The 19,777-nt window shown below is 41.9% G+C and overlaps 1 protein-coding gene across 4 annotated transcripts in view; it reads left to right on the top strand.

Moving 5' to 3' along the window:
• Positions 1–19,777, top strand: part of KDM4C (lysine demethylase 4C) — a 390,541-nt gene that overhangs the window by 8,390 nt on the left and 362,374 nt on the right. Inside the window, exon 1 of one of the 4 annotated variants that reach the window (XM_064381825.1) lies at positions 6,438–6,516. The exons of the other annotated variants lie outside the window; for them this stretch is intronic. The gene's annotated coding sequence lies outside the window, so the exon portion shown is untranslated. Of the gene's footprint in view, positions 1–6,437; positions 6,517–19,777 lie in introns of those variants that run through there. 4 annotated transcript variants of the gene reach the window in all.

Here is a 19,777-nt window from a genome sequence, read left to right as displayed (position 1 = left end):
TTAGCTAGGTGTGGTGGCACTGTAATCGCAGTTCTCAGGAGGCTGAGTCAGGAGAATTGCTTGAACCCAGAGTGGGGATCCACTTAAAAAAAAAACAGATTATTAACTTAGTTACTAATAATTATTTATTTATTTATTTTTGAGACGAGTCTTGCTCTGTTGCCCTGGCTGGAGTGCAGTGGTGCCATCTCAGCTCAGTACAGCCTCCACCTCCTGGGTCGTTCCCTAATTAAACTGACAAGAATAACTTGAACCTGGATCTGAATTGCTTGTGTCTGGTCATTAGGGGTCTTTTTTTGTTGTTCTTTTTCCAATCCTGTTTACATTAGGGGTCTTTCTAGAAAGGTCTTGATCCCTGGAAAAGCACATGAATGAACACACATTGTTTGGTGACAGGTGGGCCTCAGCTGATGGGTAGTGTTGAACAGGATTTTTTTTTTTTTTTACTTGCTGGGCTTCCCTGACCCTTGAGCATTCACCTCTACTTATCAGAGCATTCTTCTCTCCCAGTGTTTTCTCCTGTTAAGCAAAGTTAAAGAAGCAGATAAATTCCTTCATTTGGTTCCCCGTTTTTTTTTTTTTTTTTTGAGACGGAGTCTTGCTCTGTCTCCAGACTGGAGTGCGGTGGCACAGTCTCGGCTCACTGCAATCTCCACCTCCTGGGTTCAAGCGATTTCCCTGCCTCAGTCTCCCGAGTGGCTGGGGCTACAGGAGTGTGCCACCATGCCTGCCTAACTTTTTGTATTTTAGTAGAGACGGAGTTTCCCCATGTTGGCCAGGAAGGTCTTTATCTCCTGACCTTGTGATCCACTTGCCTCAGCCTCCCAAAATGTTGGGATTACAGGCTTGAGCCACCATACCAGTCTTTGTTCCCTTTTTACCTCCATCTTTTCATTTGTTTTTAAACCAAATGTTTGTTTAAATTCCAGTCCTGAGGACGTGCTTTATCTGATCATTAGTATATTGTTACTTCTATTCTGTTCTGAGAGTCCATCAGATTCTTCAAATGGTCCCAGGTATCCCTTTGAGTGGGTGACTGAAAGTATAGGCTTTTCTTCCCCCCCCCCCATGAAAGTTTTTAGTTTATTAAGCTTCTCGTGAAAAATCTACAACGACCGTAGATAACATCATTGCAGCACCTTTACTCCTTCGGCTGTGATCCAATCTCCAGCTCACTTTTTGCCCACGCCAACATTAGCCTTTGCAGTCCCCCTGACTTTCTTCATTCTGTTCTTTCATTCCTTTCATTGCTTTCTTGAGGTCTTTTTCTTCTCACACAGGCCATGTCTTGCAAGTCTGTGTTTGTGTTCATTTTTCTTTGCATAATCCAGGGAATCATAAATCATGCCAAAGCTGTTTGTCTTGCCACCACCAAAATGAATTCTGAATCCAGATATGAAGATGACATCCAGTGTGGTCTTATACATTTTGGCTAGTTTTTCCCTAATTTCTGTCTTAAGCGCTGTTGCCTTCCCTGGGTGAAGGATATCAATAACCCTTTTTTTCCTCTGAAGTAGTCAATTGGTCATGAACTTTCTAGTGTGAATAGTTACTGTGTCTTTCATGATGGCAGCCTATCCTTAGACATCCAGGGAGGAAAAGACTCTTTTTTTTAATTGCATTTTAGGTTTTGGGGTACATGTGCAAGATTGTTGCATAGGTACGCACATGGCAGCGTGGTTTGCTGCCTTCTTTTTTTTTTTTAGAGATGAGGTTTCACCATGTTGGCCAGGCTGGTCTTGACTCACATGGTCTGCCTACCTCGACCTCCCAAAGTGCTGGGATTACAGGATTGAGCCACCGTGCCTGGCCTTTTTCTTTTTCTTTTTTTTTTTCAAGAAACTTGTGTTGGATTCTTTTTTCTTTCTTTCTTTCTTTTTTTTTTTTAAGACAAGGTTTCACTGTGTTGGCCAGGCTGGTCTGGAACTCCTGCCTTCATGTGATCCACCCGCCTCAGCCTCCCAAAGTGCTGGGATTACAGGTTTGAGCCACCTTGCCTGGCTCTTTTTTTTTTTTTGTAGGTAGTTTATCTCATTTCGTTTCTTATCTATTTAACTTTTGTTTTTTTTGAGATGGAATTTCATTCTGTTGCCGAGGCTGGAGTGCAATGGTGTGGTCTCGGTTCACTGCAACCCCCACCTCCTGGGTTCAAGCGATTCTCTTGCCTCAGCCTCCCGAGTAGCTGGGATTATAGGCGCCTGCCACCATGCCTGGCTAATTTTTGTATTTTTAGTAGAGGTGGGGTTTCACCATGTTGGCCAGGCTGGTCAAGCTCCTGACCTCAAATGATCCACCCACCTAGGTCTTCCAAAGTGCTGGGATTATAGCCACATGCCTGGCCTGGAGTTTGTTCATTTTAAAAAGGAAATTTCATCAATACTCTTTTTTTTTCTTCCAAGTTGGCCACTCCTGGATCATCAGTACTCTTAAATGAATCTGGTTTGCAGTTTTCTTGGGTTGTTTTTAAGTTTTGTTACTCATTTTAGGCTTCTTAAGAAAGGATTTCTAAGTGTGCTATTTTTTTTTCATCCAATCTGGAACATCTTAAATAACATGGGATTATGTGTCTTACATTTCTTAAAAACTGATATGAATTCTTCATCTAGTGGAGAGATTTGTTCCTTATCTAGTGGGCTTTGCTGTGATATTTTTTCTTTTTCTTTTTTCTTTTCTTTTTTTGGTAGCTGGAGAGCCTAGCAAGGAGGTCAGTTATATTTGGGATCTGGGTCTGGGATACTAAACTTGCAGTCAGTTCATTGCACCTATTTGCTGTTTGACCTTAGAAAATTTATTTCCATTTCTGAGCCTTGGTTTCATCATTTCTCAAATGGGAGTAATCACAGCCTGCTAACATCACAGATAACTTTTAAGAATGAAAAAAAGTAACATATGTTAAAGCACAGTAAAGAACCAGGCAAATGCTTTTTTTTATAAAAAGTTTCTTTTTAATAAGATGTCAGTACTCAAAGAGTTGCCAGTGGGCCCGGCCTGGTGGCTCATGCCTGTAATCCCAGCACTTTGGGAGGCAGAGGTGGGCGGATCACGGGGTCACGAGTTTGAGACCAGCCTCGCCAACATGGTGAAATTCTGTCTCAACTAAAAATACAAAAATGAGCTGGGTTTGGTGGTGGGCGCCTGTAATCGCAGCACTTAGGGAGGCTGAGGCGGGCGTATCACGAGGTCAGGAGTTTGAGACCAGCCCCACCAACATGGCGAAACCCTGTCTCTACAAAAAATAGAAAAATGAGTTGTGCTTGGTGGTGGGTACCTGTAATCCCAGCTACTCGGTGGGGCTGAGGCAGGAGAATGGCTTGAACCCAGGAGGGGAGGAAGCTGCAGTGAGATGAGATCGTGTTATTGTACTCCAGCCTGGGCCACAAGAGCAAGACTCCATCTCAGAAAAAAAAAAAGTTATCAATGTGGATAGCTCTCAGTATCATGCTATTGAAGGAGTTTGTACAGATGGACAATGCCTCCTTCTGCTTCAAGAGCAGCACATGAAGAAAGGGTCAATGGAGACATTTGTTTTACTATTTAACAACGAGGAAAAATGTTGAATTAATCAGACAAAATGTAGTCTAGATAGAATTTAATTTTTTGAACATTAATGAGGGTTTGGTTATATGTTTATTAAAACCATGTGTTGCCTAGGTATGGTGGCTCATGTCTGTAATCCCAGCACTTTGAGAGGCCAAGGTGGGTGGATCACCTGAGGTCAGGAGTTTGAGACCAGCCTGGCCAACATGGTGAAACCCCATCTCTACTGAAAATATAAAAATTAGCCAGTCATGGTGGTGGGTGCCTGTAATCTTAGCCACTTGGGAGACTGAGGCAGGAGAATTGCTTGAACCCAGGGGATGGAGGTTGCAGTGATCCGACATGGTGCCACTGCAGTCCAGCCTGAGTGACAGAGTAAGACTCCATCTTAAAACAAAAACAAAAACAAAAACAAACCATGTGTTGTAAATCAAGGAAAAATGTTGAGTAACAGACTATGATTTTACTTTGTGCTTGTATCATGATTGTATTTATTTTTAGTATAAGTTAGTTAAATATTTGAGATTTTGGAGAAAATTAAACTTGTCAAGCTTTCAATTTATTCAGTTTGTATTTATGGTTTCCTATTTCATTTTGTAGACATTGAGAATACTTTAATATATTTGCATGTCAAGGAAGCTGTGTATTGGTATCAGGATTGAGGGAATGCATGGTCAACAAATACTTTGCAAGTTTCAGTGCCACATATTGCACATGGCATGATAATATAGCAAATACATTTCTCTCAAGATTGTTTTTTTGACAGGTAGTTACCAAAAAATGTGCAAATAGTCATAATTCTCTAAAACAGTGTTTTTTGCATTCATTAATAATGAAAAAAGCAAGGAGGGTCAGGTTATTGTGTTTGTTGTTTTTCAGGGTCTTTTTTTTTTTCCAATATAGCTGATGCCATATCTGATTTTTGCCATTGTGAATCTTTTTTTCTTCTTTTTTTTTTTTTTTAAATATTATTTGTGTCTTATACTGCATAGAGAACAAGAATCTTTTGTTTTTAAGAGATGAGGTCTCATCACGTTTCCCAGGCTGGTCTCCAACCCCTGATTTCAAGTTATCGTCTTGCCTCGGCCTCCCAAAGTGCTAGGATTGCAGTCGTGAGCCACTGCGCCGGACCCAATTGTGAATCTTTAGGAATAATTGAAATTTTGCATATTCAATTGTCTTTAAATATGTTTTCTAAGTATTTAAATTTTAAGGCTTAGTTTTTATGTTTGAAACTAAGAATAAGTAGTTTTCATGGACTCCCATGAGTCCTGATAGGACTAAATAGACTCGTAAAAGTCACACAGGTTTCAATGTAGAATTGCTGGAAAGAGGTAGTCCAGGCAACAGGTGGGTGTAGGGGCAGTGCCCTCTGGTATTGGCGAGGGACTTGCTGCCCTGGTTGAGTGCTGAAGGGCCTCAATGGGCAACCTGGGTGGTGGTTGCAAGGAAGCCACAGCAGGTTGGGACCTACCTGGGAGACTCAGGTAGCTCTTGCAGGGGCCACGAAGCCTCTTCTCTTTCCAGGCCCCCAGGGAGACAATGCAAGCCCAGCAGGCTTTTAGTGTGAACCCACAATCCTGTGAGATGCAAATTTTGGAAACTTTTCGAATGCCTTTGTTTGGCTGCCTTCTGTCAATCCAGTTACATAAAAATAAGACTTTAGAAAGTGAATGAGTTAGCTTTCCAAATTAATATTCGTAGGAGAACAGTCTCTTTTTCTATTCAAGCAGAAATATTTGTTGGCATTGATTCATAGATATTTGGTCCTGTCTGGACCCAAATTTTAGCATAGTTTCATAATTTTCCTAGAAATTGGAATTAATGGAGAATTAAGTTTTGTTTTTTTTTTTAAGCACAAATTTACTGAAAACTGTTCAGAATTTTTATTTTTTAACTTCTTTTCATCAGGATCACAAATACCTCATTGGATACAATGTTAAGTTTCCAAGTTTTAAAAAGTAATTTTAACAGTTTTCTTAACTTTTAAAAGCATTTTTGTTACAGCTTGGAAATTTTATTGATATTCAGATTAGTGATGTTTGGCTTTAATGTAAAGTAAAAGATTCGGAAGGAGAATTCAGCAGTAAAGAAAATATTGTTCATTTTTATTGGGTATTTTTTATTCTTAAAAATAAACCTCATGTTCTGATGACATTTTCTTCACCTTGTGATTATTATCAGGTACATTTAAATTAAATGTAGTACCCATGTTACTTTAGAAATAACTTGATTTTTTACTCTCTTTGAAAACAGGATTTAACATTGTTTGCATTCTGTACCACTGACATATTGTAACATCATCATGACATTTTTCTTCATTGCCATCTGAGGAATTTTTTTTTTTCTGTTTTTGAGAGAGTCTCACTCTGTCGCCTAGGCTGGAGTGCAGTGGCGCGATCTCGGCTCACTGCAACCTCTGCCTCCCGAGTTCAAGTGATTCTCCTGCCTCAGCGTCCAGAGTAGCTGGGATTACAGGTGTCCGCCACCACGCCTGGCTAATTTTTTGTATTTTTAGTAGACACAGGATTTCACTGTGTTAGCCAGGATGGTCTCAATCTCCTGACCTTGTGATCCACTTGCCTCAGCCTCCCAAAGTGCTGGGATTACAGTTGTGAGCCACTGTACCCGGGGTGAGGACTTGTTTTTAAGAAATAATACCATTTCCTAGATAAACAGATTTCTTAATTAGAATTATTGCTGTTTGTGAATTTTCTTGCCCCCTCCCCCACTGCCAGTAATGGTACCTTTATGTCAAGATTTCCTACCAGATCAAAAGGTATTGGTTGCATAATGTACAAATGATTTTTTTTTCAATTTATTTATTTATTTTTGACGTGGAGTTTCACTCTTTCGCCCAGGCTGGAGTGAAGTGGTGCGATCTTAGCTCACTGTAACCTCCGGCCCTCGGGTTCAAGCGATTCTCCTGCCTCAACTTCCCGAGTAGCTGGGATTACAGGTGCTTGTCACTATGCCCAGGTAAGTTTTGTATTTTTAGAAGAGAAAGGGTTTCACCATGTTGGCCAGTCTGTTCCCGAACTCTTGATCTCAGGTGATCCACCTGCCTTGGCCTCCCAAAATGCTAGGATTACAGATGCGATCCACTGTGCCTGGCTTTTTCTTTTTTTTCTTTTTGACAAGGTCTAACTCTTGTCACCCAGGCTAGAATGCAGTGGTGAGATCATGGCTCACTGCAGCTTCGACCTCCCAGACTCAAGTTATCCTCCTGCCTCAGCCTCCTGAGTAGCTGGGACTACAGGTACAGACTACCACACCTGGCTAATTTTTGTATTTTTTTGTAGAGACAGGGTCTCCCTATATTGCCCAGGCTGGTCTTGAACTCCTGAGCTTAAGTGATCCTCCTGCCTCACCACCTCATCGTGCTGGGATTACAGGCTATGCCTGGACACAATGTGCAGATGATACCACAAATTACCATTTTTTAAGAAACAGAAGCAGGTACTTTAGACAAATTACTTTGTTTAATGCTAATGTCATTGTTGATGTTACAGTTTATGATTATATAAAATTAAAGATATTTTACCAAATGAGCTACACTTGATTGTTCATTTAATCTGTCAGTTTAATCTGTATAGGTATTAATAGGCCAGGCTGATGCTGAATCCTAACACTTTGGGAGGCCCAGACAGGCGGGTCACTTGAGACTAGGAGTTTGAGACCAGCCTTGCTCAACATGGTGGAATCTTGTTTTACATAAAAATACAAACATTAGCTGGGTGTGGCAGTGCATGCTTTTAGTCCCAGCTACTCTTGGGTGGCTCAGGCAGGAGAATTGCTTGAACCCTGGAGGAGGAGGTTGCAGTGAGCCAAAATGGCACCACTGCACTCCAGCCTGGGCAACAGAGTGAGACTCTTTCTAAAAAAAAGTATGTATAAATATGTATTAGATGTGTTACTGGTTGTGTAATAGAGTAAAATTGGGTGAAGAGACCTAGGCAAGTTATTTGTATTTTAAGGGCTTAGATACAAATGCATAACCAAACCCTAGGCTTTTACTTTATTTTATTTTATTTATTTATTTATGAGAGGAGTCTTGCTCTGTTGCCCAGGCTGGAGTGCAGTGGCACGATCTCAGCTCACTGCAACCTCCACCTCCTGAGTTCAAGCAATTCTCCTGTCTCAGTCTCCTGAGTAGATGGGACTACAGGCATACGCCACCACACCTGGCTAATTTTTGTACTTGTAGTAGAGATGGAGTTTCACCATATTTGTCGGGCTGGTTTTGATTTCTTGACCTCAAGAAATCACCTGCCTCAGCCTCCTAAAGTGCTGGGATTACAGTTGTGAGCCACCATGCCCAGCCATCCTAGGCATTTTTTTTTCTTCTTAGCCTATCGATGAGACACCCTAGGCATTTAAATTAAAGTAATATATGGGCTGGGCGGGGTGGCTCACTCCTGTAATCCCAGCACTTTGGGAGGCCGAGGTGGGCGAATCACGAGGTCAAGAGATGGAGACCATCCTGGCCAACATGGTGAAACCCCATCTGTACTACAAATACAAAAATTAGCCAGGAGTGGTGGCTCACGCCTGTAGTCCCAACTACTTGGGAGGCTGAGGCAGGAGAATTGCTCGAATGCAGGAGGTGGAGGTTGCAGTGAGCTGAGATCTCACCATTGCACTCCAGCCTGGGTGACAGAGTGAGACTCCATCTCAAAAAAGAAAAAACAAAAATTAAAGTAATATATCAAAACAGAATGAAAAAACAGTTTATAGTCTTCTGTTGGGGTCTTCATTCACCTTGCAGGTTTGTCTTGCTTTAGGTAATATACAAACATATAGAATTGTCAAGATTAAAAACTCAAGAGTAATTGTTTGGCATATAGAAGAATTTCTTCTTAAAGAATAGTTTTAGGCCAGGCGTGGTGGCTCTTGCCTGTAATCCCAGCATTTTGTGAGGGATCGCTTGAGCGATGGGCAGATCATTTCAGACCAGCCTGGGCAACATGGTGAGACCCCGTCTCTACTAAAAATACAATAATTGGCTGGGTGTGGTGGCACACACCTGTGTTCCCAGCTACTTGAGAGGCTAAGGCAGGGGAATCATTTGAACTTGGGAAGCGGAGGTTGCAGTGAGCTGAGACTTGGCCACTGTACTCCAGCTTGGGTGACAGAATAAAACTGTCTCAAAAGAAAAAAAAAGTTTTAACATAGAATTAAAACATTTTCTTGGTTAATTTAAAGTATATTTTAATTTTCCAGATATTTATAGAAACATATTACCTATATTGATTGTTTTGTCTTAAAATTAGGTTTTATATAATACTTGAGGCTTGCAAAAGACATAGTAGAGTTCTGTGAATTCACTCAGATATCACTGTGTGTTTCTCCTCCATCTCATTCATATTCTCTCCTTGGCACCCGTGTCCAGATTTTTGTGCTCCATATGCCTTTGCTTTAAAAAAAAATGTATTTGCTTTTTATGCATTTATCTTTAAAGAGTAGATTAAATTTTATTGTTTAGATTTGTGAAAATGGACTTATTTGGTTAGTTCAAGACTTTCTGAGATTCATCCATATTTATTTTCTTTTTTTGAGATGTTGTCTTGCTCTGTTGCCCAGGCTGGAGTGCAAGTGCAGTGGTACAATCTCTGCTCACTGCAACCTCCGCCTCCCAGACTCAAGCAATTCTCCTGTCTCAGCCTCCAGAGTAGCTGGGATTATAGGCATGCACCACTATGCCCGGCTAATTTAGGTAATTTTAGTAGAGATGAGCGTTTACCATTTTGGCCAGTCTGGTCTTGAACTTCTGACCTCAAGTGATCAGCCTGCCCCGGCCTTCCAAAGTGCTGGGATTACAGATGTGAGCCACCGTGCTTGGTGATCCATTCATATTTCTGGGAGTAGGTATGATTTGTTCATTTTCACTGCTGTGTAATTTCATTGGGTAAATAATATCTTGTGATTTATTTATTCTCTTATAGATTTACTTTTGAGTTTTCAGTTTTTAGCTCTTATAAAAATGCTGCAATGAACATTATTGTACAGGTCTACTGTTGAACATTCACTAGAATTTCTCTAGGCCCTAGCAAATGCTTTTTAAACAGTTGCACTAGTGATGTTTTGGGGCTTCATAATTATTTGTTGTGGGTACTTTCCTATGTTTAACAGCATATCTGGCGTCTACCCATTAGATGCCACTTGTACTCTTCATGTTGTGACAAAAATGTCTCTAGGCATTGCCATTGTTCCCAAGCGTACAAAATCACCCCTGGCTGAGAACCATTGTTGCTTTTTTTGTTTTGAGACAGAGTGTTGCTCTTGTTGCCCCGGCTGGAGTGCAGTGGGCAATCTTGGCTCACTGCAACCTCTGCCTCCTGGGTTCAAGCGATTCTCCTGCCTCAGCCTCCCGAGTAGCTGAGCTGGGATTGCAGGTGCCCGACACCACGCCCAGCTAATTTTTTTTTGTATTTTTAGTGGAGATGTGGTTTCACCATGTTGCCCAGACTGGTCTCTAACTCTTGACCTCATGATCCTCCCACTTCGGCCTCCCAAAAGGTATTACAGGTGTGAGCCACCGCGCTCAGCCCATTGTTGCTTTTGATACATGAACAATTAAAAATTATTTTTGTGTGTTCTTTATACCCCATGTAGTATAACATACTTTTCCCTTCTTTTTAGAGATAGAGGGCTCACTCTGTCTCCTGTGCTAGAGTGTAGTGGTGAGATCACTGAATCCTTGAGCTCCTGGGCTAAAGGGAGTTTCCCACCTCAGCCTTTTGGGTAGCTGGAACTATAGGCTTTACAGGTGCATGCCACCATGTCCAGCTCAGCACATCTTTCTTTGGCTCACGTCCCATTTATCTTCATGGCCCATCTGAAACCCACGCTTTAAAGTCTTCTCCTACAGTGCCCATTTGTAGTCTTGTCTTTTCCCCAGGAATTCCTGCAGCACTTAGGTTTGTATCTGAATTTGACTCTGAAGTTTTTATTGTATTGTCAGCTTTGCCAGGATTCCTCACCCTAATGTATTTTCATCCCCTGCCCCCAAGTAAGGAAACAATGGGTTATCACTTTTTTTTTTTTCTCCCAGCCGTTCAATAGAATTTGTTCTGCTTAAGGGTTTTCACTTTCTAACAAAGAGGAAGAAATCTGTTGTCAGTTGTTTAGTCTCTATTGCTGTTGTTGATTTCCTTTGGATTCTGGTCAATTTAGGCAGCTAGCTGGGAAGAATTTTTTTAATTAATATACTTTTGATGTCTTGATCTACAGCAGGGTGGAAGCCAACCTGAAGCACCCAAAGCTCTCTACACCTTTCTGCTACTTAAGTTCTCAGCACAACCTCGGTAACTCCTAGATTTTTACCTTTTCAAAGCTGATTTTGAGTAGTTTGCTAACCTCTTGATATTCGTGTTAAGTACTTAAATGTTAACTGCCCCAACTGTTAGTTATGCAAACATTCTTCCTTCAGCTTCAGCCTGGGCACATCTCCAGGGACTGATGGGAGACCTTTTTAGAATGACAATGTCATGTGCTTCATTTTATCTTTTCTACAGTGGGTGTAGCTCTTTCAGTATTCAGTGCCTGTGTTTTACATTTTTGAGATTGTTCCCTTCACCTGTGTGTGACAAACAAGTTGTTATCTCTCTTCTCCTTATTGCCCCCAGGTCCTTGAAATTATTATTTTTTTAGAGTCTCCTCTGTCACCCAGGCTGGAATGCAGTGACTTGATCTTGGCTCACTGCAACCTCCGCCTTCCTGGTTCAAGCAGTTCTCTGTCTCAGCCTCCCAAGTAGCTGGGATTACAGGTGACCGCTACCATGTCTGTCTATTTTTTTTGTATATTTAGTAGAGACAGGTTTTCACCACCTTGGCCAGGCTGGTCTTGAATTCCTGACCTCATGATCCACCTGCCTTGGCCTCTCAAAGTTCTGGGATTGTAGGTGAGAGCCACTGTACCTGGCCTTTTTTAAATTTTTAAACTGAGTCCTGCTCTGTTGCCCAGGCTGGAGTGCAGTGGGGAGATCTTGGTTCACTGCAACCTCCACCTGCCTCCACCATGTTTGGCTAATCAAATGTAACATTCTTAACAAGCCATCCTCTAGATTTAAAATGGTTTGTAATTGAAAACTAAAATGGTTTCCAGTTGCAAACCATTTTAACTTGAAAATTTTCGGTTTGACAGTCAAGATAACTAGTCTCATCATTTTTCTTCAAAACATACAAATTTTTGGGCCTTTCTTTTTTTTCCCCCATAAAGATAGGATCTCACTCTTTTTTCCAGACTGGAGTGCAGTGGCACAATCATAGCTCACTGCAGCCTTGAACTCTTGGGCTCAGGGAATCTTCCTACCTCAGACTCCTGCTGGGTACAGGCTTGCCACCATACCTGGCTAATTTTTGTTTTTGTTTTTTTGAGACCAGGTCTTGCTCTGTCACCCAGTGTGGAGTGCAGTGGCGAGATCTCGGCTCACTATAACGTCTACTTCCTAGGTTCAAGCAGTTCTCCTGCTTCAGCCTCCGTAGTAGCTGTGATTACAGGCATCTGCCACCATGCCCAGCTAGTTTTTATTTGTTTAGTAGAGAGGGGGTTTCACCATGTTGGCCAGCGTGGTCTTGAATTTCTGATCTCAGGCAATCCACCCACCTTGGCCTCCCAAAGTGCTGGGATTACAGACATGAGCCACTGTACCCAGCCTTTTTTGTTCTTTTCTTTTTTTTTTTTTTTAAAGATGGGGTTTCACCATGATGGCCAGGCTGGTCTTGAACTCCTGACTTCAGGTGATCCACCCACCTCAGCCTCCCATAGTGCTAGGATTACAGGTGTGAGCCACTGTGCCTGGCTACACCCAGCCTTTTAATTTTTTTTTTTTCTTTTTTTTTTGAGACGGAGTTTCGCTCTTGTTACCCAGGCTGGAGTGCAATGGCGCGATCTCGGCTCACCGCAATCTCCGCCTCCTGGGTTCAGGCAATTCTCCTGCCTCAGCCTCCTGAGTAGCTGGGATTACAGGCATGCGCCACTGTGCCCAGCTAATTTTTTGTATTTTTAGTAGAGACGGAGTTTCACCATGCTGACCAGGATGGTCTCGATCTCTTGACCTTGTGATCCACTCGCCCTGGCCTCCCAAAGTGTTGGGATTACAGGCGTGAGCCACCGCCCCCAGTCTCCAGCCTTTTAATTTTTAAAAATATTTACAGAGACAGGGTCTGTGACCCAGGCTGGTCTTGAACTTCTGGCCTCAAGCCATCCTCCCACCTGGGCCTTCTAAAGTCCTGGGATTATGGGCATGAGCCACTCCATCCATCCTGGTTTTTAGTCCTTTGTAACTAAATAATTCATTCACTCAAGTGACAACTCTCTGCTTCCTGTACCTAAATACAAAGATTTATCAAATAATTTTTCTAAGTCCGGGGCGGTGGTTCATGCCTATAATCCCAGCACTTTGGGAGGCTGAGGAGGGTGGATCACCTGAGGTCAGGTCAACATCAGCCTTGCCAACATGGTGAAACCCGGTTTCTACTAATAATACAAAAATTAGAGTCCATCGTGGTGGCTCACGCTTGTACTACCAGCTACTTGGGAGGCTGAGACAAGACAGTTGCTTGAACCCGAGGCGGAGGTTGCAGTGAGCTGTGATTGCACCATTGTACTCCTGTCTGTGTAACAGAGCAAGACTCCATCTCACAATGTTACATTTATGAGATTCATCTATCTAGGTGGAAGTTTGAGGGGGAGGTTGTGTGTGTGTGTGTGTGTGTGTGTGTATGTATGTGTGCGTTTAATGAGAAAGAGTCTCACATTCGCCCAGACTGGAGTGCAGTGGCCTGGCTAATATTTTTTATTTTTGGTAGAGACGAGATTTCACCATGTTGGCCAAGCTGGTCTTGATTTCCTGACCTCAGGTGATCCACCTGCCTCGGCCTCCCAAAGTCTTAGGATTATAGGCGTGAGCCACTTCACACGTCCGATTAAAGTCTTTCAGTATGGAAAGACTTGAATTCAGAACTGAGTAGAATGAAGAGAGAGTGGAAACCTGTAAGGCATTCTTCGTATTGGAGCAGATCTAGCAGAAGTAGCTTGGCTCTGAAAAAATAGTTGTGGCACAATTCCTGACCCCCAAATCATAACTAATATGGTGTGTTCATGAAACAGTTGGAACAGCAACTTCCTGCTCCCCACATCTCAGCGAAGGTTCTATGAACCTGGACCCTGATTCTTCAGTTTTCTATTTGTGGTAGCAATGACAGCTCCCTTGACAGCTCTTGCTTCAACAATGTTCTGGGAGACACGCCTGGGGATCCAGATGAAAGCCGGCTCTTGCAACCTTCAACAGTGCTCTAACACTAGTCAATATCAAATACCTTTCTGTTTAAGTTAACCAGCGCAGTGTCTACTACGGGTAATTGAATCATGACTGATACAATTATCAGATATAAACTGATGACAATGGCAAGTGGGAAACCTGTACAAATACCAGATGTGAATCATGGAGGTTTATTCAAACCTATTTGCCTTTTGATAATAATCCTTTCTGATAATTTGTTTCTTAGTTTAGTCTTTATGAAATTAACTTGAATGGCTCAAAATTCATTCTGTAGCTCTGAATTTAATTACTAATTGAGCCATTTAACCAAATGAGCCGGCCACCTACAGCTATTTAATCTTACTGGCCTACTGTAGATAGATAGATCCCTTATCTTAACTAGTTAAGGGATACCATACATTCTCTCTAAAGAACATCACTGGCCTGGCACGGTTGCTCACGCCTATAATCTCAGCACTTTGGAAGGCCAAAGCGGGCAGATCACGAGGTCAGGAGATCGAGACCATCCTGGCTAACACTACTAAAAATATAAAAAATTAGCTGGGCGTGGTGGCATGCACCTGTAGTCCCAGCTACTCTGGAGGCTGAGGCAGGAGAATTGCTCGAACCCTGGAGGCGGACGTTGCAGTGAGCTGAGATCATATCACTGCACTCCTGCCTGGGTGACAGTGAGACTCCATCTCAAAAAAAAGAACACCACAGATGCTCACATACAGGCTAAGTAGGCTATGCCTGTTATTAATATATCCAAGTACCAGTTGAATACTCAGCAAGTCAACAGTATTTCCAGTCCAGTTTATGCCAGCTGTGCAATTATGAGATAATTAAAAATTATATTAATATTAATATAAAAATATGAAAATAGATGAGCTGTGAATATCAAATTTAAGTTGAATCTTTGGAAAGCACCATTAAAGATGAGATTATTTTTTCTTTAATTTTTGAGACAGAGTCTCCCTCTGTTGCCAGGCTGGAGTGCAGTGGTGTGATCTGGGCTTACTGCCACCTCCACCTCCCAGGTTCAAGTGATTCTCCTGCCTCAGCTTCCCCAGTAGCTGGGACTACAGGTGTGTGCCACCATGCCTAGCTAATTTTTATATTTTTAGTAGAGATGGGGTTTCACCATGTTGGCCAGGATGCTCTCCATCTCTTGACCTTATGATCCACCCGCCTCTGCCTCCCAAAGTGCTGGGATTACAGTCGTGAGCCACCGCACCTGGCAATTTATTTTTAATCTCAAATGAGGTGTGGGAATTATAACAGTAAAAAGTTAAGAGATGGAAATTTGTATAAATCTACAGGGAGTTTAGCTCGTATTGCTTCTCCAGTATCCTAATTCTCATACTACTGTTTTATTAAACAAACAAACAAACAAACAAAATAACAATAAAAACAAAACAGAAACTGACCAGGTGCCGTGGCTCACACCTGTATTCCCAGCACTTTGGGAGACCAAGGCAGGCAGATCACTTTGAGCTCAAGAGTCCAAGACAAGGCTAGGCAATATGGCAAAACCTTATTTCTACAAAAAATGCAAAAATTAGCCAGATGTGGTGGTGTCTGTCTGTAATCCCAGCTACTTGGGAGGTGGAGGCAGGAGAATCGCTTGAACCCGGGAGGTGGAGGTTGCAGTGAGCCAAGATCACGCTATTGCACTCCAGCCTGGGCAACAAGAGTGAAATTCTGTCTCTTGGCAACAAGAGTGAAACTCTCACAAAAAAAAAAAAAAAAAAAAAAAGAAAAGAAAAAAAGAGAAAAGGCTTTAATCATTTTTGGAATGTCTCTTGTAATGTAGGTTTCAGCTTTCTAGACTGCAGTCCCTTTTTTTAATTTTAATTTTTTATTTATTTTATTTATTTTAAAATTGCATTTTAGGTTTTGGGGTACATGTGAAGGACATGCAAGATTGTTGCATAGGTACACACATGGCAGTGTGATTTGCTGCCTTCCTCCCCATCACCTATATCTGACATTTCCCCCCATGCTCTCTCTACCCATCTCCCCATCCCCCGCTGTCCCTCCCCTATTTCCCCCCAACAGACCCCAGTGTGTGATGCTCCCTTTCCTGTGTCCATGTGTTTTCATTGTTCAGCACCCACCTATGAGTGAGAACATGTGGTGAATGCGCAGATTCTTCAGGCATGGATCACATGATTTGCATCATAGCTATGATGATTCAGTCTTGTCTCTTTGATTCTTTCATCTTTCTTGGGGCCTTGCATTCTCTTGACTCTACTTTTCTCGCTGATCTCTTTCTTTTCTCATTCTCTGTTTATATGTATATCAGGCACTGGCTGCTGTAGTCTCTCATGACATTGTCTCTACCCTTTAGTTCTGAGTCCTTGGGGAGTGATTGCGCCAGCTTATTCAATTGTAGTCTGTAGGAGTGGCTGCCTGAATTCACCCCTGTAGATTGGGAAGCTTCTTTGGGTCAGGGGCTTTTTCTGAATGGTCTTATTACGGGGGCCAAGGTATAGTTGATTTTCATTATTTGCAGTAGTTACATTCTAGAAAGTCATGAACACTGAACTAGTGAATACTGAAATGTTGCTCCTAGTGGAAGTACAGGTTTACAGAACATTTCATCAACTTAATACATCAATACTTAATCTTGTTTTTTTGTGTGTTTCTGTTTAAAGACACCATATTTAGTATATAATTGTTGATTTATTAACATTGAACTCATGGCTAACAGCACTGTAACTGATGACTGAACCAGCCTTATGTAACATGTATTTTTGTCTTAAGCCATATAGCTATAAGCCATAGTATTCTTGTACTTAGAAACACAAGACAACACTTCAGCATTATGCTTGGGGGCCATTTTAAGCAGTTAAATCACCAACAGACAGTGCAAAAATGCAAAAATCATGGCACTAAATCGACTATAGAATGGACACTTGTTTGTATTATGAGAGCTGAAACAAGAAAGCCTTGTTTGGCCTCAGCTGGGAATATGTGCATTAGGCATTTCAAATTTATCATTGCTCTGTGCATGTCTGTGAATGACCATACAAATGACACAAATACTGATTTTGGGGTTATAAATAAATTTTAGCCGGGTGCAGTGGCTCATGCCTGTAATCCTAGCACTTTGGGAGGCTGAGGCAGGTGGATTGCCTGAGCTCACGAGTTTGAGACCGACTTGGGCAACACGGTGAAACCCCATCTCTACTAAAATACAAAAAATTAGCTAGGCATGGCATCATGTGCCTGTAATCCCAGCTACTTGGGAGGCTGAGACAGGAGAATCGCTTGAACCTGGGAGGTGGAGGTTGCAGTGAGCTGAGATCGTGCCACTGCACTCCAGCCTGGGTGACAGAGCAAGACTCCATCTCATAAATAAATAAATAAATAAATGTGAGGAGGTAAATGTGTAAAGATAGGGAATCTTTGAATAATGAAGATTGATTACATGTATGCAGTGTGGGCGAGGAGAGCATTTACAAATGATGTCGTCAGTTGGTGGGGAGTGTTGCCTGAAAAGGCTTCATAAGGGAGTTAACATGTAAGATAAAATCTGAAAGATGAGTTTTGCCAGATAGGCACAACTGAGGATAGGATAAGCATAGCAAAGCAGTTATGAGTATGGGTGTTAGAATCTCAGATTAAGCTCACTTCCCATCTTTTGCTCCTACTAACTTGGGACCTTGAGCAAGCATTTTATTCTCCGTCATTAGTGAAATAGGGATATTCATGGTCACTTTATCTCAATGGAGTTCTTACAAGATTTAATTAAGAGAATGAACATTAATGCACTTAACAGATGTCTTGCTCACAGAAGGTATTTAGTAACAGCGTACATGTGACACATATGTCTATATACAGCACAGCAAAGCAGGGAAATGGCATGGCTTCCTTGAGAACATTGAGTAGTTTATAGTGAAGCAAAGGTTTCAAGTGGGCAAAAGGGTGGGTGAAGAGGCAAGAGCTAGATTCATGGCTTCATACTGGAATGATATTGAGCTATTGAAGGGTTTAAAAGAGGGATAACATGATCAATTTTGTTTTATGTTTGCTTTATGTTTTTGCTTTATGTTTTTGTAGCTGTATAGAAGAGAATTGAGGGTGGTGAGCTAAAGCGGGGAAAAATCAGCAAAGGCGATTGGGGTAGTTCAAGAAAAGGAGGTCAGAAGTCATTTAGGATAGTAATAGTTGTTATGGAGACTAGAGAATGTATATGAAAGATGCTTGGGATATTGAATTGACTAGAAAGGTCACTACTTAGGAGTGGAGAGTAAAAGAAGGTAGGCTCTGGAAGGCTCCTGGGATTCTCATGTTGGCCTTGCAGTAGAGGGTGGGTTTGGTGTGTAGGAGATGCTTTCACTTTTCACTTCTTTCCCCATCTTTACCCTGGTGAAGTGTAGCTCCCACTGTTCTTGTTCTAAAGGCTTTTGTGGTGCTCTGTGCTTCCCTTTATTGCAGCACCTGACCTGTGGTATAATAACCACCTGTGTACTTGTTATTTCCTGCACTTGTAAGCTCTTTGGGGATTAGCTCTGGTCGGTGCTGGCCACAAAGAGGCAAGCTAAACTGTGGATGGACTGAATGACTAAGGATCAAGACGGTGGGATGGAGAAGCAGATTTTGGAGACAGATTCCTTTTTATCCTTGTTGAGTTTCAGATTCATTGTTGTCTCTATACAGCTTTATATTCAGCTTCAAATGGCTGTGCCTAGCAGCCATTTATATATCTATACATATATATAAATATAAAATACTTAATCATATATGATATATAGCCATGTATTATGTATGATTATATATTATATTAATATATAATATGTATTAATATAGAATGTAATATATATTATATGTAGGCATATATATAATATACTATATACAAAATGGACTGGGATTCATGGGAGAGAGGCCCGTGTAGCATTTTTCCGAGGTATCGATAAGGACAGTTGAGGCCAGCATTGATGAAATCTTCCATAGTGTCTGTGTTGTGTGGAAAGGGAAGACAACTGCAGAAAGAGCCTTGCAGCATACCAATAGTGGAGGGGTGAGCTGCGGAGTGGGGGCATGGAAAGGAGTTCCAGAGAGCACAGTGACCATCAGAGAGTGAGGAGGCACTAGTTTCCCACCAACCACAAAAGCTATGCCTGCAGAGGCTTTTATGGTTTTAAAGGCTGCAGAGGGATTGCTAAGAGGAATACAAACAACATATTGGATGTAGCAATTAAAAAGTCACTGGCAACTTTTTCCAGAGTGATTTCAATCCACTGGTGGAGGCAGACACCAGATTGCAGTGGGAATGAAGATTTGAGTTAGGAGGTGGCCTGGACAAAGTCAGTGGAGGCCATTCTCTGTTGGGTTTTGTCTGTGAGGGGTTGGGGAGAAAAGGCTGTAGCTTGGGTGAGTCTAGGAGGGGACATGATATACAGGAAGCTTTTGAAAGTTATGTGGGAGAAATTTGAGCATCTGTAGGTAGTGAGGAAGAAGCTCATTGAGGAGATTTAATATGAATGTTTTTTTTCTTTCTTTCAAAGCCAGCACACGGACGTTACTGTAGCCTGGCAATATGCTAAATTCTTTTTTCTTTTCTTTTCTTTTTTGAGATAGAGTCTTGCTCTGTCACCCAGGCTGGAGTGCAGAGGTGTTATCTTGACTCACTGCAACCTTCACATTCTGGGTTCAAGCGATTCTACTACCTCAGCCTCCTGAGTAGCTGGGATAACAGATGTGTGTCACCACGCTCAGCTAATTTTTGTATTTTTAGTAGAGACAAGGTTTCGCCAAAACCCTGTTAGTCAGGCTGGTCTCGAACTCCTGACCTTGTGATCCATCTGCCTCAGCCTCCCAAAGTGCTGGGATTACAGGTGTGAGCCCCTGCGCCTGGCTAAATTCTTGTAGTTAGTGGATTATTGGATCCCCATCACAATGCAGTTGGGTAGGTAATGTTACCCCATTTTACTGATGGGGAAGCAGAGGCCTTGTTTAAGTAGCTT

Source organism: Aotus nancymaae, unplaced genomic scaffold (genome assembly GCF_030222135.1).
Source record: "Aotus nancymaae isolate 86718 unplaced genomic scaffold, 86718_ANA_hifiasm-v0.15.2.pri h1tg000003l, whole genome shotgun sequence".
NCBI lineage: Eukaryota > Metazoa > Chordata > Mammalia > Primates > Aotidae > Aotus > Aotus nancymaae.
The sequence above is the reverse complement of the archived record's forward strand: the minus strand, read 5'-3'. Positions and strand labels throughout refer to the sequence as shown.